Source organism: Heterodontus francisci, chromosome 34 (assembly GCF_036365525.1).
Source record: "Heterodontus francisci isolate sHetFra1 chromosome 34, sHetFra1.hap1, whole genome shotgun sequence".
NCBI lineage: Eukaryota > Metazoa > Chordata > Chondrichthyes > Heterodontiformes > Heterodontidae > Heterodontus > Heterodontus francisci.
In genome coordinates, this window is record NC_090404.1 from 46,525,401 (window position 1) to 46,548,406 (window position 23,006).

General features: G+C 47.6%; 9 non-coding genes across 9 annotated transcripts; all 9 read left to right on the forward strand.

Moving 5' to 3' along the window:
- The first annotated feature begins 1,270 nt into the window (after positions 1-1,270).
- trnac-gca (transfer RNA cysteine (anticodon GCA)) lies at positions 1,271-1,342 on the forward strand. The gene has a single exon. It is a non-coding gene; the product is annotated as a tRNA-Cys (tRNA).
- A 3,257-nt stretch (positions 1,343-4,599) lies between these two features.
- On the forward strand, positions 4,600-4,671 carry trnad-guc (transfer RNA aspartic acid (anticodon GUC)). The gene has a single exon. It is a non-coding gene; the product is annotated as a tRNA-Asp (tRNA).
- Positions 4,672-6,263: 1,592 nt separating this feature from the next.
- trnad-guc (transfer RNA aspartic acid (anticodon GUC)) lies at positions 6,264-6,335 on the forward strand. Its single transcript has one exon. It is a non-coding gene; the product is annotated as a tRNA-Asp (tRNA).
- Positions 6,336-7,927: 1,592 nt separating this feature from the next.
- trnad-guc (transfer RNA aspartic acid (anticodon GUC)) lies at positions 7,928-7,999 on the forward strand. Its single transcript has one exon. It is a non-coding gene; the product is annotated as a tRNA-Asp (tRNA).
- A 1,592-nt stretch (positions 8,000-9,591) lies between these two features.
- trnad-guc (transfer RNA aspartic acid (anticodon GUC)) lies at positions 9,592-9,663 on the forward strand. The gene has a single exon. It is a non-coding gene; the product is annotated as a tRNA-Asp (tRNA).
- Positions 9,664-11,255: 1,592 nt separating this feature from the next.
- Positions 11,256-11,327, forward strand: trnad-guc (transfer RNA aspartic acid (anticodon GUC)). Its single transcript has one exon. It is a non-coding gene; the product is annotated as a tRNA-Asp (tRNA).
- A 1,591-nt stretch (positions 11,328-12,918) lies between these two features.
- On the forward strand, positions 12,919-12,990 carry trnad-guc (transfer RNA aspartic acid (anticodon GUC)). The gene has a single exon. It is a non-coding gene; the product is annotated as a tRNA-Asp (tRNA).
- A 1,592-nt stretch (positions 12,991-14,582) lies between these two features.
- On the forward strand, positions 14,583-14,654 carry trnad-guc (transfer RNA aspartic acid (anticodon GUC)). The gene has a single exon. It is a non-coding gene; the product is annotated as a tRNA-Asp (tRNA).
- A 4,921-nt stretch (positions 14,655-19,575) lies between these two features.
- Positions 19,576-19,647, forward strand: trnad-guc (transfer RNA aspartic acid (anticodon GUC)). Its single transcript has one exon. It is a non-coding gene; the product is annotated as a tRNA-Asp (tRNA).
- The last annotated feature ends 3,359 nt before the right edge of the window (positions 19,648-23,006 follow it).

Here is a 23,006-nt window from a genome sequence, read left to right on the forward strand (position 1 = left end):
ATAAGCCACGACGCAACACATTTCACTACATCTTCCACACGGCAGCAACACCATTGCATTCATAGTCTGACAGCAAAATGACCCTCTTGCAGCCACACACCACCACCTGTTCAAGGCAGATAGACAATCTGAGGAGGAAGGTCACACACCTTGTACGCCATCAAACTTCAGCAAGGGCCACCTGGACGGAAAGAAGTGAAAGGTGGCAAAGGTTAATAACCTCGAATGGCTCAGTAACAAGCGCAACGAGACAAGGTGCTCAGAGGCACTGAAGAAAGTGTTGGGAATGCTACATGCCCAATACACATAGCCTGTGCGATCCCTTTGCAAGAGCAACTCAACGTATTCGAATGATCAGCCCTCGGCCCTGATTTCTTTTTTAATTCCCTTGCAGCATCCTGCCATTCTCTCTTGAATGTTAACATTCAATCTGAAAGCACACGACCTTCAGTCAGCTCACACAGCAACATGCTGCCTAAACTAATTTTCTTTCCTTGTACGTCTGCTTCGAATGCGAATCACCTTATCTTCTTGTCCTCTGGTTAACCCTTCCCTCCTGCCACAAAAAAGCTTGCTCGCTCAAAACAGTCCTTGTTTGGAACACCAAGATCAAAACTTCTGTGAGCACGATAGAACAACGCCCATCTTGCACTTTTGCACACCGTGTACCTGAAGTCATCCACGGCGAGCCCATGGTGCCAATCCTTCTCGATACCCACACGAAGGATTTCTTTCTAAAGTGTGGTGTCGGGAAAGGGGAAAAGAATAATGCAGCGTGGGCCAAAACATTGAACTCCAAGTATTTTGCATATCGTGCTTGCTTCTGTTGCAAAGCCAGGAAAAGAGAGAAAAACAAACAAGTAAAGAAAGAAAGAAAGAAACAAACAAACAAGCAAAAAAAAAAACATATGCATTTCCTGCTTGCCTGCAGTGGCCGATGATGTGCAATATCAAGCCCGCAAGAGTGCGAATCCGCCGTCCAGATCTCTGCAGCTGTCACAGGACTGAACTGGATGAAAGTGTTGAATGTATGCCATCACAGAGAGGAGGCAAATCACTGTGCGATGTAACATCAATGATGTGGGATGAGGGATAAAATTGAATTGATTGAGTCAAGAGCTTGAGCGGTGGTACTGCGTCGGCTGCCTGGCTCCAAAGTAGAAGCCTAAATGGTGATGGAAGCGTGCCCCCTCCAAGCTGACACAACATCTATGAAGCCCAAAGGTGGCTGGCAATCTCTGGCAAACTGTAGGGTGGGTCTCTGTGTGCTTCCTCGTTAGTATAGTGGTGAGTATCCCCGCCTGCATCGCGGGAGACCGGGGTTCAATTCCCCGACGGGGAGGCGTGAGCGTTGCTGAGACTACCCGAGAGCTGGTCGGGGAACCTTTTTGAATTCCAAATCGCTTTGCACTGCCGCATGGAGACTCTCATCCACAACACGTACGCGGCCCGCCACCCGTTTTATCAAAACTATCAGCAGCAAACATGTTCCACACATCCGCCTATCACAATCACCGCACAACATCCGCTCTTTACTCATCAGACTGGCCACTTTCTCTTCTTTGCATTCACGAAGCGGCTCATTCAAAATGCACTAAACACATTTTCCTTGGCACATTTCATTGCTTCATTAAACCGCGACGCTTTCTACAACCAACATGCTTAATAAGCCACGACGCAACACATTACACTACATCTTTCACGCGGCAGCAACACCATTGCGTTCATAGTCTGACAGCAAAATGACCCTCTAGCAGCCACACACCACCACCTGTTCAAGGCAGATAGACAATCTGAGGAGGAAGGTCACACACCTTGTACGCCATCAAACTTCAGCAAGGGCCACCTGGACGGAAAGAAGTGAAAGGTGGCAAAGGTTAATAACCTCGAATGGCTCAGTAACAAGCGCAACGAGACAAGGTGCTCAGAGGCACTGAAGAAAGTGTTGGGAATGCTACATGCCCAATACACATAGCCTGTGCGATCCCTTTGCAAGAGCTACTCAACGTATTCGAGTGATCAGCCTCGGCCCTGATTTTTTTTTTTAATTCCCTTGCAGCATCCTGCCATTCTCTCTTGAATGTTAACATTCAATCTGAAAGCACACGACTTTCAGTCAGCTCACACAACAACATGCTGCCTGAACTAATCCTTCTTTCCTTGTACGTCTGCTTGGAATGCGAATCACCTTATCTTCTTGTCCTCTGGTTAACCCTTCCCTCCTGCCACAAAAAAGCTTTCTCGCTCAAAACAGTCCTTGTTTGGAACACCAAGATCAAAACTTCTGTGAGCACGATAGAACAACGCCCATCTTGCACTTTTGCACACCGTGTACCTGAAGTCATCCACGGCGAGCCCATGGTGCCAATCCTTCTCGATACCCACACGAAGGATTTCTTTCTAAAGTGTGGTGTCGGGAAAGGGGAAAAGAATAATGCAGCGTGGGCCAAAACATTGAACTCCAAATATTTTGCATATCGTGCTTGCTTCTGTTGCAAAGCCAGGAAAAGAGAGAAAAACAAACAAGTAAAGAAAGAAAGAAACAAACAAACAAACAAGCAAAAAAATCATATGCGTTTCCTGCTTGCCTGTAGTGGCCGATGATGTGCAATATCAAGCCCGCAAAAGTGCGAATCCGCCGTCCAGATCTCTGCAGCTGTCACAGGACTGAACTGGATGAAAGTGTTGAATGTATGCCATCACAGAGAGGAGGCAAATCACTGTGCGATGTAACATCAATGATCTGGGATGAGGGATAAAATTGAATTGATTGAGTCAAGAGCTTGAGCGGTGGTACTGCGTCGGCTGCCTGGCTCCAAAGCAGAAGCCGAAATGGTGATGGAAACGTGCCCCCTCCAAGCTGACACAACATCGATGAAGCCCAAAGGTGGCTGGCAATCTCTGGCAAACTGTAGGAAGCGTCACTGTGTGCTTCCTCGTTAGTATTGTGGGGAGTATCCCCGCCTGTCACGCGGGAGACCGGGGTTCAATTCCCCGACGGGGAGGCGTGAGCGTTGCTGAGGCCACCCGAGAGCTGCTAGGGGAAACTTTTTGAATTCCAAATCGCTTTGCACTGCCGCATGGAGACTCTCATCCACAACACGTATGCGGCCCGCCACCCGTTTTATCAAAACTATCAACAGCAAACATGTTCCACACATCCGCCTATCACAATCACCGCACAACATCCGCTCTTTACTCATCAGACTGGCCACTTTCTCTTCTTTGCATTCACAAAGCATCTCATTCAAAATGCACGAAACACATTTTCCTTGGCACATTTCATTGTTTCATTAAACCGCGACGCTTTCGACAACCAACATGCTTTCTAAGCCACGACGCAACACATTTCACTACATCTTTCACGCGGCAGCAACACCATTGCGTTCATAGTCTGACAGCAAAATGACCCTCTAGCAGCCACACACCACCACCTGTTCAAGGCAGATAGACAATCTGAGGAGGAAGGTCACACACCTTGTACGCCATCAAACTTCAGCAAGGGCCACCTGGACGGAAAGAAGTGAAAGGTGGCAAAGGTTAATAACCTCGAATGGCTCAGTAACAAGCGCCACGAGACAAGGTGCTCAGAGGCACTGAAGAAAGTGTTGGGAATGCTACATGCCCAATACACATAGCCTGTGCGATCCCTTTGCAAGAGCTACTCAACGTATTCGAGTGATCAGCCCTCGGCCCTGATTATTTTTTTTAATTCCCTTGCAGCATCCTGCCATTCTCTCTTGAATGTTAACATTCAATCTGAAAGCACACGACTTTCAGTCAGCTCACACAACAATATGCTGCCTAAACTAATCCTTCTTTCCTTGTACGTCTGCATCGAATGCGAATCACCTTATCTTCTTGTCCTCCCGTTAACCCTTCCCTCCTGCCACAAAAAAGCTTGCACGCTCAAAACAGTCCTTGTTTGGAACACCAAGATCAAAACTTCTGTGAGCACGATAGATCAACGCCCATCTTGCACTTTTGCACACCGTGTACCTGAAGTCATCCACGGCGAGCCCATGGTGCCAATCCTTCTCGATACCCACACGAAGGATTTCTTTCTAAAGTGTGGTGTCGGGAAAGGGGAAAAGAATAATGCAGCGTGGGCCAAAACATTGAACTCCAAATATTTTGCATATCGTGCTTGCTTCTGTTGCAAAGCCAGGAAAAGAGAGAAAAACAAACAAGTAAAGAAAGAAAGAAACAAACAAACAAACAAGCAAAAAAAAATCATATGCGTTTCCTGCTTGCCTGTAGTGGCCGATGATGTGCAATATCAAGCCCGCAAAAGTGCGAATCCGCCGTCCAGATCTCTGCAGCTGTCACAGGACTGAACTGGATGAAAGTGTTGAATGTATGCCATCACAGAGAGGAGGCAAATCACTGTGCGATGTAACATCAATGATGTGGGATGAGGGATAAAATTGAATTGATTGAGTCAAGAGCTTTAGCGGTGGTACTGCGTCGGCTGCCTGGCTCCAAAGTAGAAGCCTAAATGGTGATGGAAACGTGCCCCCTCCAAGCTGGCACAACATCTATGAAGCCCAAAGGTGGCTGGCAATCTCGGGCAAACTGTAGGAAGGCTACCTGTGTGCTTCCTCGTTAGTATAGTGGTGAGTATCCCCGCCTGTCACGCGGGAGACCGGGGTTCAATTCCCCGACGGGGAGGCGTGAACTCTGCTGAGGCCACCCGAGAGCTGTTAAGGGAAACTTTGTGAATTCCAAATCGCTTGGCACTGCCGCATGGAGACTCTCACCCACAACACGTACGCGGCCCGCCACCCGTTTTATCAAAACTATCAACAGCAAACATGTTCCACACATCCGCCTATCACAATCACCGCACAACATCCGCTCTTCACTCATCAGACTTGCCACTTTCTCTTCTTTGCATTCACAAAGCTGCTGATTCAAAATGCACTAAACACATTTTCCTTGGCACATTTCATTGCTTCATTAAACCGCGACGCTTTCTGCAACCAACATGCTTTATAAGCCACGACGCAACACATTTCACTACATCTTTCACGCGGCAGCAACACCATTGCGTTCATAGTCTGACAGCAAAATGACCCTCTAGCAGCCACACACCACCACCTGTTCAAGGCAGATAGACAATCTGAGGAGGAAGGTCACACACCTTGTACGCCATCAAACTTCAGCAAGGGCCACCTGGACGGAAAGAAGTGAAAGGTGGCAAAGGTTAATAACCTCGAATGGCTCAGTAACAAGCGCAACGAGACAAGGTGCTCAGAGGCACTGAAGAAAGTGTTGGGAATGCTACATGCCCAATACACATAGCCTGTGCGATCCCTTTGCAAGAGCTACTCAACGTATTCGAGTGATCAGCCCTCGGCCCTGATTTTTTTTTTAATTCCCTTGCAGCATCCTGCCATTCTCTCTTGAATGTTAACATTCAATCTGAAAGCACACGACTTTCAGTCAGCTCACACAGCAACATGCTGCCAAAACTAATCCTTCTTTCCTTGTACGTCTGCTTCGAATGCGAATCACCTTATCTTCTTGTCCTCTGGTTAACCCTTCCCTCCTGCCACAAAAAAGCTTGCTCGCTCAAAACAGTCCTTGTTTTGAACACCAAGATCAAAACTTCTGTGAGCACGATAGAACAACGCCCATCTTGCACTTTTGCACACCGTGTCCCTGAAGTCATACACGGCGAGCCCATGGTGCCAATCCTTCTCGATACCCACACGAAGGATTTCTTTCTAAAGTGTGGTGTCGGGAAAGGGGAAAAGAATAATGCAGCGTGGGCCAAAACATTGAACTCCAAATATTTTGCATATCGTGCATGCTTCTGTTGCAAAGCCTGGAAAAGAGAGAAAAACAAACAAGTAAAGAAAGAAAGAAACAAACAAACAAATAAGCAAAAAAAATCATATGCGTTCCCTGCTTGCCTGTAGTGGCCGATGATGTGCAATAACAAGCCCGCAAAAGTGCGAATCCGCCGTCCAGATCTCTGCAGCTGTCACAGGACTGAACTGGATGAAAGTGTTGAATGTTTGCCATCACAGAGAGGAGGCAAATCACTGTGCGATGTAACATCAATGATGTGGGATGAGGGATAAAATTGAATTGATTGAGTCAAGAGCTTTAGCGGTGGTACTGCGTCGGCTGCCTGGCTCCAAAGTAGAAGCCTAAATGGTGATGGAAACGTGCCCCCTCCAAGCTGACACAACATCTCTGAAGCCCAAAGGTGGCTGGCAATCTCTGGCAAACTGTAGGGGGGGTCTTTGTGTGCTTCCTCGTTAGTATAGTGGTGAGTATCCCCGCCTGTCACGCGAGAGGCCGGGGTTCAATTCCCCGACGGGGAAGCGTGAGCGTTGCTGAGACTACCCGAGAGCTGGTAGGGGAAACTTTTTGAATTCCAAATCGCTTTGCACTGCCGCATGGAGACTCTCATCCACAACACGTACGCGGCCCGCCACCCGTTTTATCAAAACTATCAACAGCAAACATGTTCCACACATCCGCCTATCACAATCACCGCACAACATCCGCTCTTTACTCATCAGACTGGCCACTTTCTCTTCTTTGCATTCACAAAGCGGCTCATTCAAAATGCACTAAACACATTTTCCTTGGCACATTTCATTGCTTCATTAAACCGCGACGCTTTCTACAACCAACATGCTTAATAAGCCACGACGCAACACATTACACTACATCTTTCACGCGGCAGCAACACCATTGCGTTCATAGTCTGACAGCAAAATGACCCTCTAGCAGCCACACACCACCACCTGTTCAAGGCAGATAGACAATCTGAGGAGGAAGGTCACACACCTTGTACGCCATCAAACTTCAGCAAGGGCCACCTGGACGGAAAGAAGTGAAAGGTGGCAAAGGTTAATAACCTCGAATGGCTCAGTAACAAGCGCAACGAGACAAGGTGCTCAGAGGCACTGAAGAAAGTGTTGGGAATGCTACATGCCCAATACACATAGCCTGTGCGATCCCTTTGCAAGAGCTACTCAACGTATTCGAGTGATCAGCCCTCGGCCCTGATTTTTTTTTTAATTCCCTTGCAGCATCCTGCCATTCTCTCTTGAATGTTAACATTCAATCTGAAAGCACACGACTTTCAGTCAGCTCACACAACAACATGCTGCCTAAACTAATCCTTCTTTCCTTGTACGTCTGCTTCGAATGCGAATCACCTTATCTTCTTGTCCTCTGGTTAACCATTCCCTCCTGCCACAAAAAAGCTTGCTCGCTCAAAACAGTGCTTGTTTGGAACACCAAGATCAAACCTTCTGTGAGCACGATAGAACAACGCCCATCTTGCACTTTTGCACACCGTGTACCTGAAGTCATCCACGGCGAGCCCATGGTGCCAATCCTTCTCGATACCCACACGAAGGATTTCTTTCTAAAGTGTGGTGTCGGGAAAGGGGAAAAGAATAATGCAGCGTGGGCCAAAACATTGAACTCCAAATATTTTGCATATCGTGCTTGCTTCTGTTGCAAAGCCAGGAAAAGAGAGAAAAACAAACAAGTAAAGAAAGAAAGAAACAAACAAACAAACAAGCAAAAAAAATCATATGCGTTTCCTGCTTGCCTGTAGTGGCCGATGATGTGCAATATCAAGCCCGCAAAAGTGCGAATCCGCCGTCCAGATCTCTGCAGCTGTCACAGGACTGAACTGGATGTAAGTGTTGAATGTATGCCATCACAGAGAGGAGGCAAATCACTGTGCGATGTAACATCAGTGATGTGGGATGAGGGATAAAATTGAATTGATTGAGTCAAGAGCTTTAGCGGTGGTACTGCGTCGGCTTCCTGGCTCCAATGCAGAAGCCTAAATGGTGATGGAAACGTGCCCCCTCCAAGCTGACACTACATCGATGAAGCCCAAAGGTGGCTGGCAATCTCTGGCAAACTGTAGGAAGCATTTCTGTGTGCTTCCTCTTTAGTATAGTGGTGAGTATCCCCGCCTGTCACGCGGGAGACCGGGGTTCAATTCCCCGACGGGGAGGCGTGAGCGTTGCTGAGGCCACCCGAGAGCTGGTCGGGGAAACTATTTGAATTCCAAATCGCTTTGCACTGCCGCATGGAGACTCTCATCCACAACACGTACGCGGCCCGCCACCCGTTTTATCAAAACTATCAACAGCAAACATGTTCCACACATCCGCCTATCACAATCACCGCACAACATCCGCTCTTTACTCATCAGACTGGCCACTTTCTCTTCTTTGCATTCACAAAGCGGCTCATTCAAAATGCACTGAACACATTTTCCTTGGCACATTTCATTGCTTCATTAAACCGCGACGCTTTCTACAACCAACATGCTTTATAAGCCACGACGCAACACATTTCACTACATCTTTCACGCGGCAGCAACACCATTGCGTTCATAGTCTGACAGCAAAATGACCCTCTAGCAGCCACAAACCACCACCTGTTCAAGGCAGATAGACAATCTGAGGAGGAAGGTCACACACCTTGTACGCCATCAAACTTCAGCAAGGGCCACCTGGACGGAAAGAAGTGAAAGGTGGCAAAGGTTAATAACCTCGAATGGCTCAGTAACAAGCGCAACGAGACAAGGTGCTCAGAGGCACTGAAGAAAGTGTTGGGAATGCTACATGCCCAATACACATAGCCTGTGCGATCCCTTTGCAAGAGCTACTCAACGTATTCGAGTGGTCAGCCCTCGGCCCTGATTTTTTTTTTAATTCCCTTTCAGCATCCTGCCATTCTCTCTTGAATGTTAACATTCAATCTGAAAGCACACGACTTTCCATCAGCTCACACAACAACATGCTGCCTAAACTAATCCTTCTTTCCTTGTACGTCTGCTTCGAATGCGAATCACCTTATCTTCTTGTCCTCTGGTTAACCCTTCCCTCCTGCCACAAAAAAGCTTTCTCGCTCAAAACAGTCCTTGTTTGGAACACCAAGATCAAAACTTCTGTGAGCACGATAGAAAAACGCCAATCTTGCACTTTTGCACACCGTGTACCTGAAGTCATCCACGGCGAGCCCATGGTGCCAATCCTTCTCGATACCCACACGAAGGATTTCTTTCTAAAGTGTGGTGTCGGGAAAGGGGAAAAGAATAATGCAGCGTGGGCCAAAACATTGAACTCCAAATATTTTGCATATCGTGCTTGCTTCTGTTGCAAAGCCAGGAAAAGAGAGAAAAACAAACAAGTAAAGAAAGAAAGAAACAAACAAACAAACAAGCAAAAAAAATCATATGCGTTTCCTGCTTGCCTGTAGTGGCCGATGATGTGCAATATCAAGCCCGCAAAAGTGCGAATCCGCCGTCCAGATCTCTGCAGCTGTCACAGGACTGAACTGGATGAAAGTGTTGAATGTATGCCATCACAGAGAGGAGGCAAATCACTGTGCGATGTAACATCAATGATCTGGGATGAGGGATAAAATTGAATTGATTGAGTCAAGAGCTTGAGCGGTGGTACTGCGTCGGCTGCCTGGCTCCAAAGCAGAAGCCGAAATGGTGATGGAAACGTGCCCCCTCCAAGCTGACACAACATCTATGAATCCCAAAGGTGGCTGGCAATCTCTGGCAAACTGTAGGAATCGCTTCTGTGTGTTTCCTCGTTAGTATAGTGGTGAGTATCCCCGCCTGTCACGCGGGAGACCGGGGTTCAATTCCCCGACGGGGAGGCGTGAGCGTTGCTGAGACTACCCGAGAGCTGGTCGGGGAAACTTTTTGAATTCCAAACCGCTTTGCACTGCCGCATGGAGACTCTCATCCACAACACGTACGCGGCCCGCCACCCGTTTTATCAAAACTATCAGCAGCAAACATGTTCCACACATCCGCCTATCACAATCACCGCACAACATCCGCTCTTTACTCATCAGACTGGCCACTTTCTCTTCTTTGCATTCACGAAGCGGCTCATTCAAAATGCACTAAACACATTTTCCTTGGCACATTTCATTGCTTCATTAAACCGCGACGCTTTCTACAACCAACATGCTTAATAAGCCACGACGCAACACATTACACTACATCTTTCACGCGGCAGCAACACCATTGCGTTCATAGTCTGACAGCAAAATGACCCTCTAGCAGCCACACACCACCACCTGTTCAAGGCAGATAGACAATCTGAGGAGGAAGGTCACACACCTTGTACGCCATCAAACTTCAGCAAGGGCCACCTGGACGGAAAGAAGTGAAAGGTGGCAAAGGTTAATAACCTCGAATGGCTCAGTAACAAGCGCAACGAGACAAGGTGCTCAGAGGCACTGAAGAAAGTGTTGGGAATGCTACATGCCCAATACACATAGCCTGTGCGATCCCTTTGCAAGAGCTACTCAACGTATTCGAGTGATCAGCCCTCGGCCCTGATTTTTTTTTTAATTCCCTTGCAGCATCCTGCCATTCTCTCTTGAATGTTAACATTCAATCTGAAAGCACACGACTTTCAGTCAGCTCACACAACAACATGCTGCCTAAACTAATCCTTCTTTCCTTGTACGTCTGCTTCGAATGCGAATCACCTTATCTTCTTGTCCTCTGGTTAACCATTCCCTCCTGCCACAAAAAAGCTTGCTCGCTCAAAACAGTGCTTGTTTGGAACACCAAGATCAAAACTTCTGTGAGCACGATAGAACAACGCCCATCTTGCACTTTTGCACACCGTGTATCTGTAGTCATCCACGGCGAGCCCATGATGCCAATCCTTCTCGATACCCACACGAAGGATTTCTTTCTAAAGTGTGGTGTCGGGAAAGGGGAAAAGAATAATGCAGCGTGGGCCAAAACATTGAACTCCAAATATTTTGCATATCGTGCTTGCTTCTGTTGCAAAGCCAGGAAAAGAGAGAAAAACAAACAAGTAAAGAAAGAAAGAAACAAACAAACAAACAAGCAAAAAAAATCATATGCGTTTCCTGCTTGCCTGTAGTGGCCGATGATGTGCAATATCAAGCCCGCAAAAGTGCGAATCCGCCGTCCAGATCTCTGCAGCTGTCACAGGACTGAACTGGATGTAAGTGTTGAATGTATGCCATCACAGAGAGGAGGCAAATCACTGTGCGATGTAACATCAGTGATGTGGGATGAGGGATAAAATTGAATTGATTGAGTCAAGAGCTTTAGCGGTGGTACTGCGTCGGCTGCCTGGCTCCAAAGCAGAAGCCTAAATGGTGATGGAAACGTGCCCCGTCCAAGCTGACACTACATCGATGAAGCCCAAAGGTGGCTGGCAATCTCTGGCAAACTGTAGGAAGCATTTCTGTGTGCTTCCTCGTTAGTATAGTGGTGAGTATCCCCGCCTGTCACGCGGGAGACCGGGGTTCAATTCCCCGACGGGGAGGCGTGAGTGTTGCTGAGGCCACCCGAGAGCTGGTCGGGGAAACTATTTGAATTCCAAATCGCTTTGCACTGCCGCATGGAGACTCTCATCCACAACACGTACGCGGCCCGCCACCCGTTTTATCAAAACTATCAACAGCAAACATGTTCCACACATCCGCCTATCACAATCACCGCACAACATCCGCTCTTTACTCATCAGACTGGCCACTTTCTCTTCTTTGCATTCACAAAGCGGCTCATTCAAAATGCACTGAACACATTTTCCTTGGCACATTTCATTGCTTCATTAAACCGCGACGCTTTCTACAACCAACATGCTTTATAAGCCACGACGCAACACATTTCACTACATCTTTCACGCGGCAGCAACACCATTGCGTTCATAGTCTGACAGCAAAATGACCCTCTAGCAGCCACACACCACCACCTGTTCAAGGCAGATAGACAATCTGAGGAGGAAGGTCACACACCTTGTACGCCATCAAACTTCAGCAAGGGCCACCTGGACGGAAAGAAGTGAAAGGTGGCAAAGGTTAATAACCTCGAATGGCTCAGTAACAAGCGCAACGAGACAAGGTGCTCAGAGGCACTGAAGAAAGTGTTGGGAATGCTACATGCCCAATACACATAGCCTGTGCGATCCCTTTGCAAGAGCTACTCAACGTATTCGAGTGATCAGCCTCGGCCCTGATTTTTTTTTTAATTCCCTTGCAGCATCCTGCCATTCTCTCTTGAATGTTAACATTCAATCTGAAAGCACACGACTTTCAGTCAGCTCACACAACAACATGCTGCCTAAACTAATCCTTCCTTCCTTGTACGTCTGCTTCGAATGCGAATCACCTTATCTTCTTGTCCTCTGGTTAACCCTTCCCCCCTGCCACAAAAAAGCTTTCTCGCTCAAAACAGTCCTTGTTTGGAACACCAAGATCAAAACTTCTGTGAGCACGATAGAACAACGCCCATCTTGCACTTTTGCACACCGTGTACCTGAAGTCATCCACGGCGAGCCCATGGTGCCAATCCTTCTCGATACCCACACGAAGGATTTCTTTCTAAAGTGTGGTGTCGGGAAAGGGGAAAAGAATAATGCAGCGTGGGCCAAAACATTGAACTCCAAATATTTTGCATATCGTGCTTGCTTCTGTTGCAAAGCTAGGAAAAGAGAGAAAAACAAACAAGTAAAGAAAGAAAGAAACAAACAAACAAACAAGCAAAAAAAATCATATGCGTTTCCTGCTTGCCTGTAGTGGCCGATGATGTGCAATATCAAGCCCGCAAAAGTGCGAATCCGCCGTCCAGATCTCTGCAGCTGTCACAGGACTGAACTGGATGAAAGTGTTGAATGTATGCCATCACAGAGAGGAGGCAAATCACTGTGCGATGTAACATCAATGATCTGGGATGAGGGATAAAATTGAATTGATTGAGTCAAGAGCTTGAGCGGTGGTACTGCGTCGGCTGCCTGGCTCCAAAGCAGAAGCCGAAATGGTGATGGAAACGTGCCCCCTCCAAGCTGACACAACATCTATGAATCCCAAAGGTGGCTGGCAATCTCTGGCAAACTGTAGGAATCACTTCTGTGTGCTTCCTCGTTAGTATAGTGGTGAGTATCCCCGCCTGTCACGCGGGAGACCGGGGTTCAATTCCCCGACGGGGAGGCGTGAGCGTTGCTGAGACTACCCGAGAGCTGGTAGGGGAAACTTTTTGAATTCCAAATCGCTTTGCACTGCCGCATGGAGACTCTCATCCACAACACGTACGCGGCCCGCCACCCGTTTTATCAAAACTATCAGCAGCAAACATGTTCCACACATCCGCCTATCACAATCACCGCACAACATCCGCTCTTTACTCATCAGACTGGCCACTTTCTCTTCTTTGCATTCACAAAGCGGCTCATTCAAAATGCACTAAACACATTTTCCTTGGCACATTTCATTGCTTCATTAAACCGCAACGCTTTCTACAACCAACATGCTTAATAAGCCACGACGCAACACATTACACTACATCTTTCACGCGGCAGCAACACCATTGCGTTCATAGTCTGACAGCAAAATGACCCTCTAGCAGCCACACACCACCACCTGTTCAAGGCAGATAGACAATCTGAGTAGGAAGGTCACACACCTTGTACGCCATCAAACTTCAGCAAGGGCCACCTGGACGGAAAGAAGTGAAAGGTGGCAAAGGTTAATAACCTCGAATGGCTCAGTAACAAGCGCAACGAGACAAGGTGCTCAGAGGCACTGAAGAAAGTGTTGGGAATGCTACATGCCCAATACACATAGCCTGTGCGATCCCTTTGCAAGAGCTACTCAACGTATTCGAGTGATCAGCCCTCGGCCCTGATTTTTTTTTTAATTCCCTTGCAGCATCCTGCCATTCTCTCTTGAATGTTAACATTCAATCTGAAAGCACACGACTTTCAGTCAGCTCACACAACAACATGCTGCCTAAACTAATCCTTCTTTCCTTGTACGTCTGCTTCGAATGCGAATCACCTTATCTTCTTGTCCTCTGGTTAACCCTTCCCTCCTGCCACAAAAAAGCTTGCTCGCTCAAAACAGTCCTTGTTTGGAACACCAAGATCAAAACTTCTGTGAGCACGAGAGAACAACGCCCATCTTGCACTTTTGCACACCGTGTACCTGAAGTCATCCACGGCGAGCCCATGGTGCCAATCCTTCTCGAAACCCACACGAAGGATTTCTTTCTAAAGTGTGGTGTCGGGAAAGGGGAAAAGAATAATGCAGCGTGGGCCAAAACATTGAACTCCAAATATTTTGCATATCGTGCTTGCTTCTGTTGCAAAGCCAGGAAAAGAGAGAAAAACAAACAAGTAAAGAAAGAAAGAAACAAACAAACAAACAAGCAAAAAAAATCATATGCGTTTCCTGCTTGCCTGTAGTGGCCGATGATGTGCAATATCAAGCCCGCAAAAGTGCGAATCCGCCGTCCAGATCTCTGCAGCTGTCACAGGACTGAACTGGATGAAAGTGTTGAATGTATGCCATCACAGAGAGGAGGCAAATCACTGTGCGATGTAACATCAATGATCTGGGATGAGGGATAAAATTGAATTGATTGAGTCAAGAGCTTGAGCGGTGGTACTGCGTCGGCTGCCTGGCTCCAAAGCAGAAGCCGAAATGGTGATGGAAACGTGCCCCCTCCAAGCTGACACAACATCTATGAATCCCAAAGGTGGCTGGCAATCTCTGGCAAACTGTAGGAATGGCTACTGTGTGCTTCCTCGTTAGTATAGTGGTGAGTATCCCCGCCTGTCACGCGTGAGACCGGGGTTCAATTCCCCGACGGGGAGGCGTGAGCGTTGCTGAGACTACCCGAGAGCTGGTCGGGGAAACTTTTTGAATTCCAAATCGCTTTGCACTGCCGCATGGAGACTCTCATCCACAACACGTACGCGGCCCGCCACCCGTTTTATCAAAACTTTCAGCAGCAAACATGTTCCACACATCCGCCTATCACAATCACCGCACAACATCCGCTCTTTACTCATCAGACTGGCCACTTTCTCTTCTTTGCATTCACGAAGCGGCTCATTCAAAATGCACTAAACACATTTTCCTTGGCACATTTCATTGCTTCATTAAACCGCGACGCTTTCTACAATCAACATGCTTAATAAGCCACGACGCAACACATTACACTACATCTTTCACGCGGCAGCAACACCATTGCGTTCATAGTCTGACAGCAAAATGACCCTCTAGCAGCCACACACCACCACCTGTTCAAGGCAGATAGACAATCTGAGGAGGAAGGTCACACACCTTGTACGCCATCAAACTTCAGCAAGGGCCACCTGGACGGAAAGAAGTGAAAGGTGGCAAAGGTTAATAACCTCGAATGGCTCAGTAACAAGCGCAACGAGACAAGGTGCTCAGAGGCACTGAAGAAAGTGTTGGGAATGCTACATGCCCAATACACATAGCCTGTGCGATCCCTTTGCAAGAGCTACTCAACGTATTCGAGTGATCAGCCCTCGGCCCTGATTTTTTTTTTAATTCCCTTGCAGCATCCTGCCATTCTCTCTTGAATGTTAACATTCAATCTGAAAGCACACGACTTTCAGTCAGCTCACACAACAACATGCTGCCTAAACTAATCCTTCTTTCCTTGTACGTCTGCTTCGAATGCGAATCACCTTATCTTCTTGTCCTCTGGTTAACCATTCCCTCCTGCCACAAAAAAGCTTGCTCGCTCAAAACAGTGCTTGTTTGGAACACCAAGATCAAAACTTCTGTGAGCACGATAGAACAACGCCCATCTTGCACTTTTGCACACCGTGTACCTGAAGTCATCCACGGCGAGCCCATGGTGCCAATCCTTCTCGATACCCACACGAAGGATTTCTTTCTAAAGTGTGGTGTCGGGAAAGGGGAAAAGAATAATGCAGCGTGGGCCAAAACATTGAACTCCAAATATTTTGCATATCGTGCTTGCTTCTGTTGCAAAGCCAGGAAAAGAGAGAAAAACAAACAAGTAAAGAAAGAAAGAAACAAACAAACAAACAAGCAAAAAAAATCATATGCGTTTCCTGCTTGCCTGTAGTGGCCGATGATGTGCAATATCAAGCCCGCAAAAGTGCGAATCCGCCGTCCAGATCTCTGCAGCTGTCACAGGACTGAACTGGATGTAAGTGTTGAATGTATGCCATCACAGAGAGGAGGCAAATCACTGTGCGATGTAACATCAGTGATGTGGGATGAGGGATAAAATTGAATTGATTGAGTCAAGAGCTTTAGCGGTGGTACTGCGTCGGCTGCCTGGCTCCAAAGCAGAAGCCTAAATGGTGATGGAAACGTGCCCCCTCCAAGCTGACACTACATCGATGAAGCCCAAAGGTGGCTGGCAATCTCTGGCAAACTGTAGGAAGCGTCACTGTGTGCTTCCTCGTTAGTATAGTGGGGAGTATCCCCGCCAGTCACGCGGGAGACCGGGGTTCAATTCCCCGACGGGGAGGCGTGAGCGTTGCTGAGGCCACCCGAGAGCTGCTAGGGGAAACTTTTTGAATTCCAAATCGCTTTGCACTGCCGCATGGAGACTCTCATCCACAACACGTATGCGGCCCGCCACCCGTTTTATCAAAACTATCAACAGCAAACATGTTCCACACATCCGCCTATCACAATCACCGCACAACATCCGCTCTTTACTCATCAGACTGGCCACTTTCTCTTCTTTGCATTCACAAAGCATCTCATTCAAAATGCACTAAACACATTTTCCTTGGCACATTTCATTGTTTCATTAAACCGCGACGCTTTCGACAACCAACATGCTTTCTAAGCCACGACGCAACACATTTCACGACATCTTTCACGCGGCAGCAACACCATTGCGTTCATAGTCTGACAGCAAAATGACCCTCTAGCAGCCACACACCACCACCTGTTCAAGGCAGATAGACAATCTGAGGAGGAAGGTCACACACCTTGTACGCCATCAAACTTCAGCAAGGGCCACCTGGACGGAAAGAAGTGAAAGGTGGCAAAGGTTAATAACCTCGAATGGCTCAGTAACAAGCGCCACGAGACAAGGTGCTCAGAGGCACTGAAGAAAGTGTTGGGAATGCTGCATGCCCAATACACATAGCCTGTGCGATCCCTTTGCAAGAGCTACTCAACGTATTCGAGTGATCAGCCTCGGCCCTGATTATTTTTTTTAATTCCCTTGCAGCATCCTGCCATTCTCTCTTGAATGTTAACATTCAATCTGAAAGCACACGACTTTCAGTCAGCTCACACAACAATATGCTGCCTAAACTAATCCTTCTTTCCTTGTACGTCTGCATCGAATGCGAATCACCTTATCTTCTTGTCCTCCCGTTAACCCTTCCCTCCTGCCACAAAAAAGCTTGCAAGCTCAAAACAGTCCTTGTTTGGAACACCAAGATCAAAACTTCTGTGAGCACGATAGATCAACGCCCATCTTGCACTTTTGCACACCGTGTACCTGAAGTCATCCACGGCGAGCCCATGGTGCCAATCCTTCTCGATACCCACACGAAGGATTTCTTTCTAAAGTGTGGTGTCGGGAAAGGGGAAAAGAATAATGCAGCGTGGGCCAAAACATTGAACTCCAAATATTTTGCATATCGTGCTTGCTTCTGTTGCAAAGCCAGGAAAAGAGAGAAAAACAAACAAGTAAAGAAAGAAAGAAACAAACAAACAAACAAGCAAAAAAAAATCATATGCGTTTCCTGCTTGCCTGTAGTGGCCGATGATGTGCAATATCAAGCCCGCAAAAGTGCGAATCCGCCGTCCAGATCTCTGCAGCTGTCACAGGACTGAACTGGATGAAAGTGTTGAATGTATGCCATCACAGAGAGGAGGCAAATCACTGTGCGATGTAACATCAATGATGTGGGATGAGGGATAAAATTGAATTGATTGAGTCAAGAGCTTTAGCGGTGGTACTGCGTCGGCTGCCTGGCTCCAAAGTAGAAGCCTAAATGGTGATGGAAACGTGCCCCCTCCAAGCTGGCACAACATCTATGAAGCCCAAAGGTGGCTGGCAATCTCTGGCATACTGTAGGAAGGTTACCTGTGTGCTTCCTCGTTAGTATAGTGGTGAGTATCCCCGCCTGTCACGCGGGAGACCGGGGTTCAATTCCCCGAAGTGGAGGCGTGAACTCTGCTGAGGCCACCCGAGAGCTGTTAAGGGAAACTTTGTGAATTCCAAATCGCTTGGCACTGCCGCATGGAGACTTTCACCCACAACACGTACGCGGCCCGCCGCCGTTTTATCAAAACTATCAACAGCAAACATGTTCCACACATCCGCCTATCACAATCACCGCACAACATCCGCTCTTCACTCATCAGACTTGCCACTTTCTCTTCTTTGCATTCACAAAGCGGCTCATTCAAAATGCACTAAACACATTTTCCTTGGCACATTTCATTGCTTCATTAAACCGCGACGCTTTCTGCAACCAACATGCTTTATAAGCCACGACGCAACACATTTCACTACATCTTTCACGCGGCAGCAACACCATTGCGTTCATAGTCTGACAGCAAAATGACCCTCTAGCAGCCACACACCACCACCTGTTCAAGGCAGATAGACAATCTGAGGAGGAAGGTCACACACCTTGTACGCCATCAAACTTCAGCAAGGGCCACCTGGACGGAAAGAAGTGAAAGGTGGCAAAGGTTAATAACCTCGAATGGCTCAGTAACAAGCGCAACGAGACAAGGTGCTCAGAGGCACTGAAGAAAGTGTTGGGAATGCTACATGCCCAATACACATAGCCTGTGCGATCCCTTTGCAAGAGCTACTCAACGTATTCGAGTGATCAGCCCTCGGCCCTGATTTTTTTTTTAATTCCCTTGCAGCATCCTGCCATTCTCTCTTGAATGTTAACATTCAATCTGAAAGCACACGACTTTCAGTCAGCTCACACAGCAACATGCTGCCTAAACTAATCCTTCTTTCCTTGTACGTCTGCTTCGAATGCGAATCACCTTATCTTCTTGTCCTCTGGTTAACCCTTCCCTCCTGCCACAAAAAAGCTTGCTCGCTCAAAACGGTCCTTGTTTTGAACACCAAGATCAAAACTTCTGTGAGCACGATAGAACAACGCCCATCTTGCACTTTTGCACACCGTGTCCCTGAAGTCATACACGGCGAGCCCATGGTGCCAATCCTTCTCGATACCCACACGAAGGATTTCTTTCTAAAGTGTGGTGTCGGGAAAGGGGAAAAGAATAATGCAGCGTGGGCCAAAACATTGAACTCCAAATATTTTGCATATCGTGCATGCTTCTGTTGCAAAGCCTGGAAAAGAGAGAAAAACAAACAAGTAAAGAAAGAAAGAAACAAACAAACAAATAAGCAAAAAAAAATCATATGCGTTCCCTGCTTGCCTGTAGTGGCCGATGATGTGCAATAACAAGCCCGCAAAAGTGCGAATCCGCCGTCCAGATCTCTGCAGCTGTCACAGGACTGAACTGGATGAAAGTGTTGAATGTATGCCATCACAGAGAGGAGGCAAATCACTGTGCGATGTAACATCAATGATCTGGGATGAGGGATAAAATTGAATTGATTGAGTCAAGAGCTTGAGCGGTGGTACTGCGTCGGCTGCCTGGCTCCAAAGCAGAAGCCGAAATGGTGATGGAAACGTGCCCCCTCCAAGCTGACACAACATCTATGAATCCCAAAGGTGGCTGGCAATCTCTGGCAAACTGTAGGAATCGCTTCTGTGTGCTTCCTCGTTAGTGTAGTGGTGAGTATCCCCGCCTGTCATGCGGGAGACCGGGGTTCAATTCCCCGACGAGGAGGCGTGAGCGTTGCTGAGGCCACCCGAGAGCTGGTCGGGGGAACTTTTTGAATTCCAAATCGCTTTGCACTGCCGCATGGAGACTCTCATCCACAACACGTACGCGGCCCGCCACCCGTTTTATCAAAACTATCAACAGCAAACATGTTCCACACATCCGCCTATCACAATCACCGCACAACATCCGCTCTTTACTCATCAGACTGGCCACTTTCTCTTCTTTGCATTCACAAAGCGGCTCATTCAAAATGCACTGAACACATTTTCCTTGGCACATTTCATTGCTTCATTAAACCGCGACGCTTTCTCCAACCAACATGCTTTATAAGCCACGACGCAACACATTTCACTACATCTTTCACGCGGCAGCAACACCATTGCGTTCATAGTCTGACAGCAAAATGACCCTCTAGCAGCCACACACCACCACCTGTTCAAGGCAGATAGACAATCTGAGGAGGAAGGTCACACACCTTGTACGCCATCAAACTTCAGCAAGGGCCACCTGGACGGAAAGAAGTGAAAGGTGGCAAAGGTTAATAACCTCGAATGGCTCAGTAACAAGCGCCACGAGACAAGGTGCTCAGAGGCACTGAAGAAAGTGTTGGGAATGCTACATGCCCAATACACATAGCCTGTGCGATCCCTTTGCAAGAGCTATTCAACGTATTCGAGTGATCAGCCCTCGGCCCTGATTATTTTTTTTAATTCCCTTGCAGCATCCTGCCATTCTCTCTTGAATGTTAACATTCAATCTGAAAGCACACGACTTTCAGTCAGCTCACACAACAATATGCTGCCTAAACTAATCCTTCTTTCCTTGTACGTCTGCATCGAATGCGAATCACCTTATCTTCTTGTCCTCCCGTTAACCCTTCCCTCCTGCCACAAAAAAGCTTGCACGCTCAAAACAGTCCTTGTTTGGAACACCAAGATCAAAACTTCTGTGAGCACGATAGATCAACGCCCATCTTGCACTTTTGCACACCGTGTACCTGAAGTCATCCACGGCGAGCCCATGGTGCCAATCCTTCTCGATACCCACACGAAGGATTTCTTTCTAAAGTGTGGTGTTGGGAAAGGGGAAAAGAATAATGCAGCGTGGGCCAAAACATTGAACTCCAAATATTTTGCATATCGTGCTTGCTTCTGTTGCAAAGCCAGGAAAAGAGAGAAAAACAAACAAGTAAAGAAAGAAACAAACAAACAAACAAGCAAAAAAAAATCATATGCGTTTCCTGCTTGCCTGTAGTGGCCGATGATGTGCAATATCAAGCCCGCAAAAGTGCGAATCCGCCGTCCAGATCTCTGCAGCTGTCACAGGACTGAACTGGATGAAAGTGTTGAATGTATGCCATCACAGAGAGGAGGCAAATCACTGTGCGATGTAACATCAATGATGTGGGATGAGGGATAAAATTGAATTGATTGAGTCAAGAGCTTTAGCGGTGGTACTGCGTCGGCTGCCTGGCTCCAAAGTAGAAGCCTAAATGGTGATGGAAACGTGCCCCCTCCAAGCTGGCACAACATCTATGAAGCCCAAAGGTGGCTGGCAATCTCTGGCAAACTGTAGGAAGGCTACCTGTGTGCTTCCTCGTTAGTATGGTGGTGAGTATCCCCGCCTGTCACGCGGGAGACCGGGGTTCAATTCCCCGAAGTGGAGGCGTGAACTCTGCTGAGGCCACCCGAGAGCTGTTAAGGGAAACTTTGTGAATTCCAAATCGCTTGGCACTGCTGCATGGAGACTCTCACCCACAACGCGGCCCGCCACCCGTTTTATCAAAACTATCAACAGCAAACATGTTCCACACATCCGCCTATCACAATCACCGCACAACATCCGCTCTTCACTCATCAGACTTGCCACTTTCTCTTCTTTGCATTCACAAAGCGGCTCATTCAAAATGCACTAAACACATTTTCCTTGGCACATTTCATTGCTTCATTAAACCGCGACGCTTTCTACAACCAACATGCTTAATAAGCCACGACGCAACACATTACACTACATCTTTCACGCGGCAGCAACACCATTGCGTTCATAGTCTGACAGCAAAATGACCCTCTAGCAGCCACACACCACCACCTGTTCAAGGCAGATAGACAATCTGAGGAGGAAGGTCACACACCTTGTACGCCATCAAACTTCAGCAAGGGCCACCTGGACGGAAAGAAGTGAAAGGTGGCAAAGGTTAATAACCTCGAATGGCTCAGTAACAAGTGCAACGAGACAAGGTGCTCAGAGGCACTGAAGAAAGTGTTGGGAATGCTACATGCCCAATACACATAGCCTGTGCGATCCCTTTGCAAGAGCTACTCAACGTATTCGAGTGATCAGCCCTCGGCCCTGATTTTTTTTTTAATTCCCTTGCAGCATCCTGCCATTCTCTCTTGAATGTTAACATTCAATCTGAAAGCACACGACTTTCAGTCAGCTCACACAACAACATGCTGCCTAAACTAATCCTTCTTTCCTTGTACGTCTGCTTCGAATGCGAATCACCTTATCTTCTTGTCCTCTGGTTAACCATTCCCTCCTGCCACAAAAAAGCTTGCTCGCTCAAAACAGTCCTTGTTTGGAACACCAAGATCAAAACTTCTGTGAGCACGAGAGAACAACGCCCATCTTGCACTTTTGCACACCGTGTACCTGAAGTCATCCACGGCGAGCCCATGGTGCCAATCCTTCTCGATACCCACACGAAGGATTTCTTTCTAAAGTGTGGTGTCGGGAAAGGGGAAAAGAATAATGCAGCGTGGGCCAAAACATTGAACTCCAAATATTTTGCATATCGTGCTTGCTTCTGTTGCAAAGCCAGGAAAAGAGAGAAAAACAAACAAGTAAAGAAAGAAAGAAACAAACAAACAAACAAGCAAAAAAAATCATATGCGTTTCCTGCTTGCCTGTAGTGGCCGATGATGTGCAATATCAAGCCCGCAAAAGTGCGAATCCGCCGTCCAGATCTCTGCAGCTGTCACAGGACTGAACTGGATGAAAGTGTTGAATGTATGCCATCACAGAGAGGAGGCAAATCACTGTGCGATGTAACATCAATGATGTGGGATGAGGGATAAAATTGAATTGATTGAGTCAAGAGCTTTAGCGGTGGTACTGCGTCGGCTGCCTGGCTCCAAAGCAGAAGCCTAAATGGTGATGGAAACGTGCCCCCTCCAAGCTGACACTACATCGATGAAGCCCAAAGGTGGCTGGCAATCTCTGGCAAACTGTAGGAAGCGCTGCTGTGTGCTTCCTCGTTAGTATAGTGGTGAGTATCCCCGCCTGTCACGCGGGAGACCGGGGTTCAATTTCCCGCCGGGGAGGCGTGAGCGTTGCTGAGGCCACCCGAGAGCTGGTCGGGG